Raw genomic sequence first — 13,505 nt, 5'->3', positions numbered from 1 at the left:
TGTGAGCTTCAATATGGAATGGGAACTGGACAAGGAACTGGCAGCTGAGTAATTCTGAACCCAGGTGACAGTTTGGTGGATTGAGGTAGAAGCTGGGACCATGGAAGAGGAAGCATGGAAGCTGAGAGCCTGCATCTAGTCAAGATGAAAAGATCTTTCCTTGGGTATTTAATATTGACAGATGAGATTGTAACTTACTGGTGACCTAGGGGTGGATGGCCTTTGTACTTTCCCCTAACCCTTAAGAGGGTACTTAGTGACAGATGATATTATAACTTAATTGCATCCAGTGGGTGTAGGACTTTGACCTTTGTACTTTGTGTCAGTTAAGGAGGTTTGCTCCTTAAGTTGATTGAATTAAAGATTTACTAAATAAAGGACTTACTAAATTAGTTATCTTTTCCTTAAAACTATGTGACCATTTTGGTGAAAACTGTGGTCATTTTAGTAGTAAGTTGGGAAGTTAAAACATTCTGAATTCTGTACTTTGTTTTCTGGGAATGTTTTGTCTTGGTTTGTTATTGAATAAATAGAGAGTTAAGTGTACTGTGTAATCAGAATCTTGAAAGCTGTTCATGGAAGCAGTCCTCTGGAAAGCTACTCATGCTTGGCTTTATATTATGGCATAATCAGCAAGTAAAGCCAAGCATAAGCAACTTTCAGAGGACTGCTGCTGTGAACAGCTTTTCAAGATTCTGATTACATAGTATAGTGAACTCTCTATTTAGTAACAAATCAGAGCAAAATATTCACAGAAAATCAAAATACAGCATTCACCATGTCATAACTCAACAACTTAATATTAAAATGATCACATAGTTTTCACCAAAGTGGTCACATAGTTTTAAACAAAGTACATTCATTTAGTAAGTCCTTAATTTGGTAAATCCTTAATTCAATCTCCTTAAGGAGACAAGCTTCCTTAATTGACACCAAGTAAAAAGATCAAAGTCCTCCACCCATGGAGTGCAACTAAGTTAAAATATCATCACTACTACATACTCTCTTAAGGCATAGGGGAAAGTACAAAGGCCATCCACCCCTAGGTCACCAGTAAGTTACAATCTCATCTGTCAGCATTAAATACCCAAGGAAAGGTCTTTTCATCTTGACTAGAGGCAGACTTTCAGCTTCCATACTTCCTCTTCCATGGTCCCAGCTCCTACCTCAATCCACCAAACTGTCACCTGGGTTCAGAGGTAGGCAGCTCCCATTCATTGTCCAGTTCCTATTCCATATTGAAGCTCACAGTGTCCAGACCACCCCAAATCCTTCACAGTTTCTGTTCCTGGGAAGAAAAAAGTTAATAGAGCCACAACAATATCAACAGATATCAAGATGAGCAGAATTATGGGCGGCCAGGTGGCTCAGCGAGTAAGAGCACCGGCCCTGGAGTCGGGATGACCTGGATCAAATCTGGGCTCTGATACTCAGCACCACACCCAGAAATAACTGGCCGTGTAACCTTGAGCAAGTTACTTAACCCCGATTGCTTTAAAAAAAAAGATGAGCAAAATTATAACAATATTCACACACATGGTTGGCACTATCATTTCAATTCACTTTCTGCCTGTGAAATCAACATAGACCCAAAACAGACAGACAAAGTCCTGACACCACAGTCATGCTTCCTCTGGCAGCTCCAGCTGGCCCTTGGAAGACTTTGGCAGCTCTGGCTGGTTCTCAGATACTCTCAGCAAAATGTTTGGCTGGCTCTCAGAAGAAGCCGCTCCACCATAAACTCCATTCTCAAAATCAAAATCATGTCCTCCAGCCTGGCCTTCTCCTCCTCAGCCTCCACATGGCTTGCTCCAAGAAGTTCAGACTCTCCAGCTTGTGCTTTTCCTTATATAATATTAATTCCTCCCTGCCCCACCCCTTCCTGTTACATCAGCATCAGGGGCTAATCCCTTCTGTTTCTTAACTGAGGGTTGATATAATTAACTTGAAACTAAGTGCTAAGTACCTGTTTATTTACCAATACAAGGGGATCTTCAAATTCCATTACTATTATACACATCCCTTAAATACTTGCTTAATGATGATTAACAATATCAGGGGTAAGACAAGAAAATGGGATTGAGGGAGATGAAGAAGGTCCAATCTAACAAAATTTATCCTTGTAGGTGGAGGACATGTATAAGTTGTCAGATGCAAACCCTTTTTATAAGTTTATATATCTAGCAAATTAGTTGAACAATGTATTGTGGGCTGGACCAAGAATCTGGAAGTCTCAAGTTCAAAGCCAGCCTCAGACATTTACTAGTTCTGTGACCCTGGGTAACTCACTTAATCTTTGACTACCTCTGTTTCCTTTTTTGTAAAATGAGGACAATAATAGCACCTACCAATAGTTGTTTTCAAGAGAAAAAACAATCACTGTACCCCTCACTTTGAAATGGCTACTCACTTAGCACAAGCCAAAAGTATAATGAAGAATAGTTACATCACAGACTATGGTGGTAGCACATTCAATGACCAAACATTGGATGGGGAAATGACTTGTTCATTGCACAAAATATAGAGTTACCAACCTCCATGGGAAAAGATTCCAGGATAATTTGAGGCTGTAGATTTTCATTAGATGAAGAGGGTAGGATCTTACCAGTACCCTCATCAATTAAAGCAATGTACCTGATAGCTTTCACTAGTCTGTAATTGCTCTTGATGATTAAATATTGTATTGTAAATGTATTTTTACTTAATGGAAAGATCTGTCCCATCAATTAATAGGCTCACATGGCCTACTTGAGTCACATGGAAGCCTGAGTCACATGAGTCTGCTGTGGGAGGGGCTTGATGAATGGGTGGAGCAAGAAGGGTGGTGCAGAGTCCAGGAGAATTTGGTTAGAGTAGTTAGAACTGATGGATAGAGAGGAAGGAGGCAAGAGCTGTGAGTGTTTGTTTGTGGGAAGGCCCCCTGAAGTGTTATTATGTATATATTTCTTTGTTGCTATGATGGATTTGGCTTTCTGGTGTTGGGATTTGATTCTCTTATGTGTGAATAAATGTTTTGGCTCTGTCTTGCATGTGGAGAGTCTGTTATATTTTGTGATTCAGAATTGTGCCAGCATATTCACAGTGATGATAGGTGCTGTGAATATTTCATTGGCACTACAAATGCTAAAGTCAGATATGTCTATTCAGGTTTGGTGTTGAATGGCAACCATCACAGCAAATAGATATGATTTTGGGGAAGAGGCTAAAGAAGAACTTGTAACAACTAAAAAAAAATACTTCAGGTCTTTTGAACCTTGACTGATTCCTTTTGGTAGTAGTGCTTTTGCCCTCAAAAATCCTCTTTTATCTATTTTGTCTTTATTTTTATTTAGCTATATTAATACATGTTTATTTCCCCCAGAAAATATGGAAATTCCTTGAGGGAAGGGACCATTTTGATTTTTTTTTCTTCTTACTCCCAATGCCTACCACATTTCCTGGCAATAAGGAGATATTCTTTTGAAAACTAACCAATTAAGCATCTAAGTTTTTATTGATTGATTGGGAAATAACGTTTCTGTCACACAAATAAAATCAGAGGCCCTTCAAAGTATCCATGATCAATGGTAAACTATATCCTGAACTCTGGAAAAGTACATGTTATTCACCTCTCTGGCATTCTGCTCACCTTCCAAAAAAAGTATATTCCAGTGCCTTAAAACCAGCTGAAGATGAAATCAATTATTTTCTTTCCTTTTTTGATAAACAAACCAAAATGGTCAGTTTCTGATATTCTCACTTAAGTTTTATCTCAGATAAAGAAATCAGGGGTTATTTTTGTATGTTTTCCCCTGTTTTCCAGTTCTTGTAAAAGGGGGGGAAATATATTTATTAGTTTAGTTTTGTTTTAAGCATTTCTTTATCCATTTTTAAGTCTCATGCCTCCTTTAAAAGAAAAAAAAATATGAGGGGTGATCTTGATTTATCATCTATTAAACTAATTAATTTCAAATTATTTGATTTGAGGAGAATGGGGAAATGAATAAACCTGGAGAAAAATCTGAATAGAAGTTAACATTACTAGAAATGAAAAGAAAATCTTTAGGGAAACTCAAAGAAATTTCATTTATGAAACTAGGGTTTTGTACCAGCACAGAAATGAAAGTGGGGACAGAATGATAGCACTGATAATTGAAATCCACAGATAATGCCTAAATATCATTTTAGAAAATTAATGCAACTATCTGTAACAGAGAATTGAATGATATGAGTTTTTCCTTTGTAATGACCCCATCTACCCTCTAGTGGATATACTAAGAAGTCACAAAATTGCTAATAGGGAAGTAATAGGAATGAGGGGAGTAAGAGGCCTACATAAGGCACTCTAAGATAATCAGCTACTGAATAATTGACGTTTGACTATAGTTCCTCTTTGGGCTCATTTTCAGTTCATTTCTAGAGTAGCAGATTCTTAAAATGATTCATTTATAATCAGCAATTTTTTTTCAGTTCTATTTGCTTTTGAGTTTTGTGGATGTTTGGATTTAGATGTAGAAAGGTGAATTTTCACTATGTCTAAGGCATTGGGGATGTTAGCATGCTTTTCAGATACATACTCTACCATTTCCTGACATAACTACTCATGTCTTTGCTTTTAAGAATTGAATAAATTAATATAACTATTCTCAGAGAGATCTGCTCTGTTACCTAATCATAAGACTGAAACGACCCTTGGTTATTGAAGAAAATGATAGGAGAGCATGACTTCTGGAAGACATTGCCATGCCAGAAAGGTTTCAATTATGGTCTTTAGACTAGAAACTATACTGGCTTTCCAAGAAACAAATAAGTAATTAGATAAGCATCACCAGTAGGGAGGCCTCTGGGTGAGGAATTATTTGGCCATGCTTAACGCAACTCTATACATAAACCACATCCATTATAGGAAAAAAAATACAACCTAAAAAACAAATAGGAGGGTTTTTCAAAAGTTAAATCTGTACCTTATTATACTTATTTTAGTTCATAGATTTTGAGCACAAGAAATCTAAGTTTATTAAGTAAATGCATGGCTGTGTTGACCAAACTGCTGATTAGCCAATTGCCTTAAAGACCACTTTTTGTTCTATAATTCACATAGAACAAATGCATTTTTAAAATTATTTTGGGGACTAATGCAATAAAAATAAAAGTTTTTTTTTCCTCTCTCAGTGGTGTTTGATCACTTACTGAATTTTGGGGAGTATCCCAGCATAGTTAACCAAAAGTATATGGGTTTCTTCAGAAGGAACACTATGCATACAATTAAATGTCATTCAATTGTATTATTTTTAAGAAATGGTAACACTTCCAGAGAATAATTACTTTGTGAACAGACTTTATATTGACAGATCACTCTTATACAAACTAAAAAGATCAATGACGAAGGATTTACTAAGTGACTACACTGTACTTGGAACTAGGAATGCAATTCAACAAATGAAACAATTCTTTCTCACAAACATTTTACATCATAATGTGATATGAAGCAAAGTAGGTTTACTAGTAGTTATGACAATCTTCATCTCGGCTATCAATGATAACTTCATCTTTTTAATGACGATAATTTAATTACTTAAAATAATAGAGAAAAGAGCTCTTAAAGAATCTTTCTGGGGTAGACAGGAAACATGTTTGCAAATCATCATGAAGCTTTATGGTTAACAAGAGACATAACAGTTATTTTAGCTATATAATCTTTGTTCTCTTAAAGTAGACAGTCACAGAGTCCCAAGAGTAGCTTTAAGTCACGTTACTACTGTATTTAGCCCTGTGATGTTCACTAATGTTAATACAGGTTGTGTAGATAACTATCTCTAAGTTGTTCTGCCTCATACTCCCCAGTAATTGCTATCTTGAAATATATTGCCTGTCATTAAATAGCTTTGAAAGCAGCTGTTTTCTGGGTTCGGTTTTCAAAGCTTATGACAGTTCTGTCAAAGAGGAAAAGGATTACAATTACAGAGCTCTGTATCAGTCCATCCTGGAATATGTTATTGCCATTCATGAAATAAATACTCCTTCATTAATCAACATTAAAAAGATAAAAAAATATATTTACTTTGTGTCTTGGTTATGACTGGAAAGCATATATTTTTGGTAGCATTTATATATTCATCTAAATCATATTTTCTCAAGGATATCAGGCATTTGGCACAACTGCAAAATAAAAGAGATTGTCTTTAGAGTCTTCGTCTTAGCTTTGTGTTCATTTTATTCCCTCACTCACTCTTTAAGATACTCCATGAATTGCCCAGTAACAACTTGCTCTCAGGGAAGAGTCTAATATCAGCCATTTACAACTTGGTGTAAATTTGAGTCAATGTGTTAACTTTCCCAAGTGTTTTTCATCTAAGCCTTATCTCTAAGGAATAATAGGCTGTGTCTCTAAATTAAAAGTGACTTATAGTTTCAAATGTCAGAAAGTATACTGCAGAAGTTATTTCAGAGAAAAGAGGATAGTTTTGGAAATTCTGAAATCAAATGGGTTTAATGATACTATTTTAACTGTATAAAACTGACCCTGACTCCAATGTTAGCAGTTTGACTATTTAGCATAGTTCATAGAATCAAATTATCACTCCCCAGACATCTTCATACTGCCATGCTACTTTGCTTCAGCCCCTCCCTCCAATTTGCCAGTCTAAGCTCTTGATCTGGGCCTTGGGTTTCTGAAAAGTTAGGATTCACCATATATAGTCTGAATAAACCCTACTATCCCCTGACCAGTCTCAATTCACCTCTCCATAATTTCCTCCTTCCTGGCCATCACTGCTCAATAAGTTAATGCTTAATTTTTATGTTAATTTAATCTATGTTAATGTTTAATGCTTCCATTAAAATGTAAGCATCTTGAGGCAGATCTAAGATGGCAGGATATCAGGAAAAGGTGCAACTGAGCTACTCCCTCTCATCCCCAACATCTTCAGACTGATCCATAAAAGGCACAAAACCAAGTTACAATTAAGAAATCAAAGAAAAAAAACCACAGGGAGTTGTTTTTTTTTTTCCCTATTCAGATCAACAGGGGAGACAGCCAGAGAAATCTTTGAGTACTCCCAGGTATGATTTCACAGAACATTCTAGCACAACAGAGAAAGCAGGCTATGCGCCAGAGAAAGAAGAAGTTACAAATTCTGCAATAGTGAGCTCATACTTGTGTGGAACATAGGAATAGAATCCAACTGACACCTCTGTTTGTCGACACCCTTTTCTAACTCACAGATCCAGAGATAACAGAAGAGACACCTGTGCTTATAGACAGTGTTCTAGACTGAGTGAAGAGAATGTTCAAAAATGAAGGTTAACTAATGAAGAAGCAAAAACAAATAATTATATCATTAGAGAGATATCAGAGAGAGTATCCAGAAGAAAGGCGTTTTCCAGTTATTAGTTGACTCAATAGTCTACCAAAATCAATATATGTTGTTTGAGTTTTGCTGAATTTTTTTATTCTTTATTACAAAGGATGGCTCTCTGGGAGGGGGTGAGGGAAAAGATACAGTAGGGAATAAAAATAACGTAAAAAACAAAGAATAGCAATATAAATGCATTTTGTAAAAGAATGCAAGTATCAGTTATTGACCTCAGTGGCAAAGAATTAATTTCTTAATGACATATAAAATTTCAGACTTCATGATCTAAACACAGAATATATATATATATATATATATATATATAATTTTTTCCTTACAGAGCAAAAAAAAAAAACTGTAGTAACACAAGTTCTGTTTAGATAAACAACACTTATGTTAAAGAAATTATAAAAATACGACACTTTTTTTAGAGTGGGGCTACCTAAAACAGATAGCTGTATCTTTACGAAATATATTTGCCAAAAATGCAGGAACATGTAATGATTACAGTTCATTTGCTGAAAACTGCTGCATGAGATAAATCATAGACACCGCCAGACAAAAGTTTGGTGCAGCTAACACTAATCAAACAAAAAGAATGTTTCATAACGAAAAACCAAATGAAGTATGGAAGACAAATATTCCATGTTTCAGCCAAAGTAACCGAAGAGGCCAGAATATGGAAACAAAATTATTTTCATTCAATCAAAGTACATAATTCTGAACAAACAATTTCATGTGATATTTTTCCAGGCCTTCAAGACTCTACCAGGCCAGACCCTTTGCTGCTTTTGCTGCCTTCACTTTGTTTTTCCCTTTTCCTCGTTTTGCTTTTAGTTTTTTCCTTTGCCTTGGATGCATTCAAACTGTCCATGTTCATCTAAAAGACTCTTTTTGTTTCTTTTAACATCCACTTCCATTTTTGATTCACCATCTTGATCTTTCCCCACAGAATCTGTCTTCTCTTTGATTTTTCCAGGTGCTACCATGGTTGCTATGTTCTTTACCTCTTCTATTAAAACATCACCATCTATTTTAAGTATACTTTTTAGGTGATTAAGTTCCTTTGCTGCATTCTTCTTTCTCTTTTCTGCCTGCATCTTCCTTTTCCACTTACTCTGTAAGCTTTTTGCCATTTTTACCTGGAGCTTGTGGCCTTCCGAGACCACGGCAAGACAAAATCGATATATGTTGCTTTCACAAACTATCTAGACCCATCTTCTCAATCGTGTGTTTATATATTGATTTGTTTGATTCAAATGCAAGGTTATATACTTATTTGGAATGGAGAGAGAAATCAGGCAAAGAGATACCAATTAGAAGGGTACTGAAAAAGTCCAGGCAACATATGATAAGGTTTTGAACTACTTGTGTGTCTGTATGAGTAGAGAGAAGATGATGTATGAGAGATAAATTGTAAATGTAAAACCAACACAATTTGCAAACATTTAATTGTGTGAGGTGAGTGAAAGTGTAGAAGCTTATGTCCTTAAGAATCTGAAAGCCAACATGTCCAGAACTCATTAGCTTTTCCCCTTCTTCTGAATTTCCCTATCACTGTTGAGAATATTAATTTCTTCCCTGGCAGAGACCCACAACATTGATGTTATCACTGATTCCTCATTTTCATTCATCTTAAATTCCTTATAACCTCTAGCCTGTTATTCGGCAGTACCCTTATAACTGGTATCCCTCCTTCAATTCTCTCCCCACTCCAATCCTTTCTCTACTAAGCAGCCAAAGCAAGCTTTCTAAAATATAAATCTTTACAAATCAAATCCACCCTCACTCCCACTCAATGATACTCTCTGTTATTTAAAGTTCTTTATAACCTCATCCCTTCCTATCTCTATCAAAGTTTTCTCCCTTTCCTAAATTCTGTATTCAATTGAATTGTGATTTAGGTATGTTGATGAAAACATTTTGTATCCAATAATTCAACTAATTCCCAAATCTAAAAATCTATATTCTCATCATATCCTAAATTTATTTCATCCTCCACTAATAGCATGAGAGTTTTTGCCAAATATCTACAGAGGTCCATTGATCTGTCAATGTAGTAATTTTGTAAAAAAAAAAAAAAAGTTCAGGCTGGCATGCCTTGTTCTTGTGAAGTCATTCTGACTCTTATGATTTATAATTTCTTTTTTCTAAATGCTCCTCAGTCATTATTCTAATCACATGGCTTAAAAAATTGCAGGATATCCAAGTTGAACTTACTGACCTGAAATAATTTTGAGTTCTCTGTCTTTTTTCCAGTTTTTAGAATTGAGAAAATGTTTGTTCATCTCTAATCCAAAAGTAATTCAATTCAAGTAAACAAGCATTTACCAAACACCTGCTATCCACACAGACCGATGTTAAGTAGTGGGATCTAAAAGAAAAGGAAAAAATAAACAGTTTCTATCATCAAGGAACTCATTTTCTCTTGAAAGAAAGAAATATGTATTTAAACAAAAGAATATAAAATACATAAAAAATTAAAAGTAGTTTGAGTATTACAAAAACACTCTGTTGATATTATCAAAGACCTTGTAGTACCTACAATAAAACTTGGAGGCAAGAATTCTAAGGGTCAGAGGTTAGGAAGATTGGGATTACATGAATGAGGGACAGCCTATACAAAAGCAGAGGTGGGAAACAGAAAGTCTCTTATAGATAATAGAAAATTGATTGTTTTAATTCGAATGAAAGATTTGTGAGAGGAAATAATGAGAAATAAGTGAAAAGATAAGCTGTAGTCAAATAGTGAAGAGCATTTAATACCAAGGAGATGGATTTGGATCTTAACCTAGTGGAATCTTTTAAGTTTTTCTTAAGTCTTTTATTTAATATCCATCTTTTTTCTTTGTTGATTACGTGTAGAAAGAATTGCAAGGTAGGTCATCTTGAGTTGCTTTGCTCCTCAAAACACATTATTCCATCCCCTTCTACAGTTTCTGGTGAGTGCAAAATAGTTTTGAGTTATCCATGATTCATTTCCATTGTATTTGAATGGCTTTCTCCTTGATTACTTACAGAATTTTTGTTTGTAACTGGAATTATTAAATTCCATTATATATATAATTATTAAATCAAATTATTAAATTGTTAAATTAAAAAATACTAACTTAAACCACTATGTCTTAGAGTATTCAGCATAGCGTTTTTTTTTTTTGTTTTCTTTTTCTGCAGGTGATATGTAGGTTCTTAGGACTGACTTCATTTTCTGTGTTCTGAGCTTCTGTTTTCTTGTATTATTTCTTTCATTATGATGCTCAGGTTTTGTTTTCTTTTGTTTTGTTTTTTGACTTACCTGTTCTACTGGGAGCCCTATAAGTCATTAAGTTTTCTCCATACAACCTCAGTGTAAATAACATGGAAACAGCTTTGGCACATACTCTTAAATTATGTGTATGTGTGTGTGTGCGTGTGTGTGTGTGTGTATAATATATGTGTTAATATGGAAGTATCCTGTCCTTCAGTAATCAATAAGGTTTTAAGTATGTGTCAAATACTAAGCACTATTCAAAATGCTAAGGATATAAACAGAAGCAAGAGATAGGCTTTGCCAGCAGGGAGCTCACAATCCAATACAGAAGACAACAAGCAAATAAATATATGTAAGAAAACTACATATTGAATAATTAGGAAATAATTAACTAAGGGAAGGCACAGGAGTTAAGAGGAATTGGAAAAGGCTTCCTGTAGAAGGTGGTATTCAGGTATTACTTGAAGGAAGCTCTTTAAGCCATGAAGCAGAAATGAGAAGGGGAAACATTCCAGGCTGGAGAACAGAGAAAATAAGCCAATAATGAGAGATGGACACAGTCTTGGTTTTGGAAAAATAAGGCAACCAGAGTTGAAGAATCCATGGGAGGGTATAGTGTAAGTTGTAATGAAAAAAGTTAGAGGTAGGATTAAAAAAAAAATCAAAACAGAAGATTTGCATTTGATCCTGGAAATGATAGGAAGACCCTGGAGTTTATCGATTATGGGGGGTGACATAGTGGAACCTGCTAGGCACTAATTCAGTTATTCAGACTAAGCATTTCTCTGAGCCAAGGTAATAGCTATCTAGTCCACTCTACACCTCTGTAAAGATAAGGAGATTCAGTTTTATACCTGTATACCCTTCGTTAATAACTAAATTATCAGGTAAAACAGAGGAGAAAGGCAATTTTTCTGACCAAATAATATAAAATTAGTAAAAAAAAACCAAACATTTTTCTTAAACCTAGGCTGGTGAATTTTTAATGCAACCTAATTTCATAAATAAGATTTCTATCAATAGATTAAAAAATTGCAGATAGAGGAGGCAGGTAGAACAACCTATTGGCAGCCTTTGTCCGTCCAGCAGGCTTAACTTTCCTAGAGTAATTATATTTGCAGAGATTCTTTACTTTCTGATAGAAGTTCTTAACCTGTTTTGTTTCATGAGTTGCTTTATTAGTTTGGTGAAGTCTATGGATTTCTCTTCAGCATAATGCTTTTTTAACACATAAGAATAAAATATATCGGATTACAAAGAAAACCAATTGCACTGAAATAGAGTTATCATTATATATATATATATATATATATATATATATATATATTTTTTTTTTTAAATCAGATCACAGGCACTGAGTTAAGAACTTCTAGTTCAGGGTGTGCCAGTCCCTGTTTCTGTTAGAATGTTTTATAATACTACATTTTCCAATCCAATAAACATTTATTAAATGCCTATGAGCATTCTAGGAACTATACTAAGCACTGGGGCGACTGTTTATTAAAAGAAAGATGAACTTTGTCTTCATAGGATTTACAATCTAATGCGAGTATTCTGGTCTAGGGGTATTGCTGAAGAGGTTACTCATAAAGGGGGTTAGCATTGCTCTGGAGACCCCAAAATACCAACCCCCCAGGTCCTGCCAAATGAATTCTACTCAAGTCTTCTCAGCCAAAGAAAAGTAAAGTTTATTAAAAGTTCACTTGTGGGACACAGAATAAGTCTGTACTACATCATTCTATGGCTCTCTCACACACATAGAGGGAAGATGGGATCTTATATACACAAAGTTGTGGGAGGAATCAAGGAATAGTCTAGAGAAGGAGTTTGGGGAAGGTCTTCAGAAGTCAAATTAGGTCAATGAGTGATTAAGGGTGGGAAGTTGCTAGAGGCTACCTGGAAACTACAGACAGTGGTGGGCTAGGTCAGTTCAAAGGTGGATTGATATTTTGATAGGCTCAAGGGTGGGAACAGAGGTTTGGGCCCAGCCACAATGTAAGGCTTATGGCTTCGTGCAAATGCCTCATCTAATGGGAGGATTTAATCAGAGTTCAAGAGAGGGTCCCGGAGCCTGTGCCTCAAGGACTCAAGGAGAGATCAAGGGGGCTCCCAGAGCTCATACCTCATCATTGAGACCCTGAAATTCAAGGGCTAATGACACAGGTCCTACCTCGAATGAATTCGACCCAAGCCTTCTTTCAACCTGAGATGAGGTTTATTAGAACACTAGATAGCATGGGAGAGATTTTAAGAATCTATGTTATTGGCCAGATTTTAAGTTTCTGACATTTGGGACACTTATATTGACAAGCAGGCCAGACTGAATCTGATCATTTTTATCACTAATGCAAACAGATCAGACCTTAAGGAATATGAGAAATTTAATGAGGGAGCAAGATGGACCTTATGTACTTTGGTTAAGAGGGAATGAAGGAGTGATGGTCTAGGGTGGGACTATGTGAAGACAATGAGGGCAACAAAGAAAGGGCAGTTAAAAAAAAGGATTACATTGAAATGAGCCTGAGGCAAATGCCAGGGTCCTATGGGAGAGTTGAGGTGAAATTGGAGGGACAGAAATGATTTCCAGAGCCTATGCCCTGGACAGGGGAGGGGAGAGAGAAAACACACAAATTTACATTCCATTCCATTTATGTTCTTTCAAATTTTCCAGTCTTATTGAGTCATTTCACATGCACAGACATCTACGTGCATTTGCCTCATCTGCAACACATCATTTCTTGAGGTCTTTTTCCTTTTTATTTTCTGCAAAAAAAAAACCAAATAGTACAACTCTTTCTTCCCTCCATTTTAAATCATTTGGCTTTAAATAAGCATGGAGTTCATACATAAATGGACCTTTCATGATCAATGTCTTTTCTTTTTCTTTTTTTCTTTTCTGGTCATGGAAGACAATGAACAAA

The 13,505-nt window shown here is 35.6% G+C and overlaps 1 pseudogene; it reads right to left on the bottom strand.

The window, feature by feature from the left end:
* Positions 1 to 7,807: 7,807 nt before the first annotated feature.
* LOC138149826 (protein LLP homolog pseudogene) lies at positions 7,808 to 8,504 on the bottom strand (annotated as a pseudogene).
* Positions 8,505 to 13,505: the final 5,001 nt, after the last annotated feature.

This window comes from Petaurus breviceps, unplaced genomic scaffold (assembly GCF_028583685.1).
Source record: "Petaurus breviceps papuanus isolate PSGF00001 unplaced genomic scaffold, PetGlider_PUasm1.0 90849, whole genome shotgun sequence".
Taxonomy (NCBI): domain Eukaryota; kingdom Metazoa; phylum Chordata; class Mammalia; order Diprotodontia; family Petauridae; genus Petaurus; species Petaurus breviceps.
The sequence above is the reverse complement of the archived record's forward strand: the minus strand, read 5'-3'. Positions and strand labels throughout refer to the sequence as shown.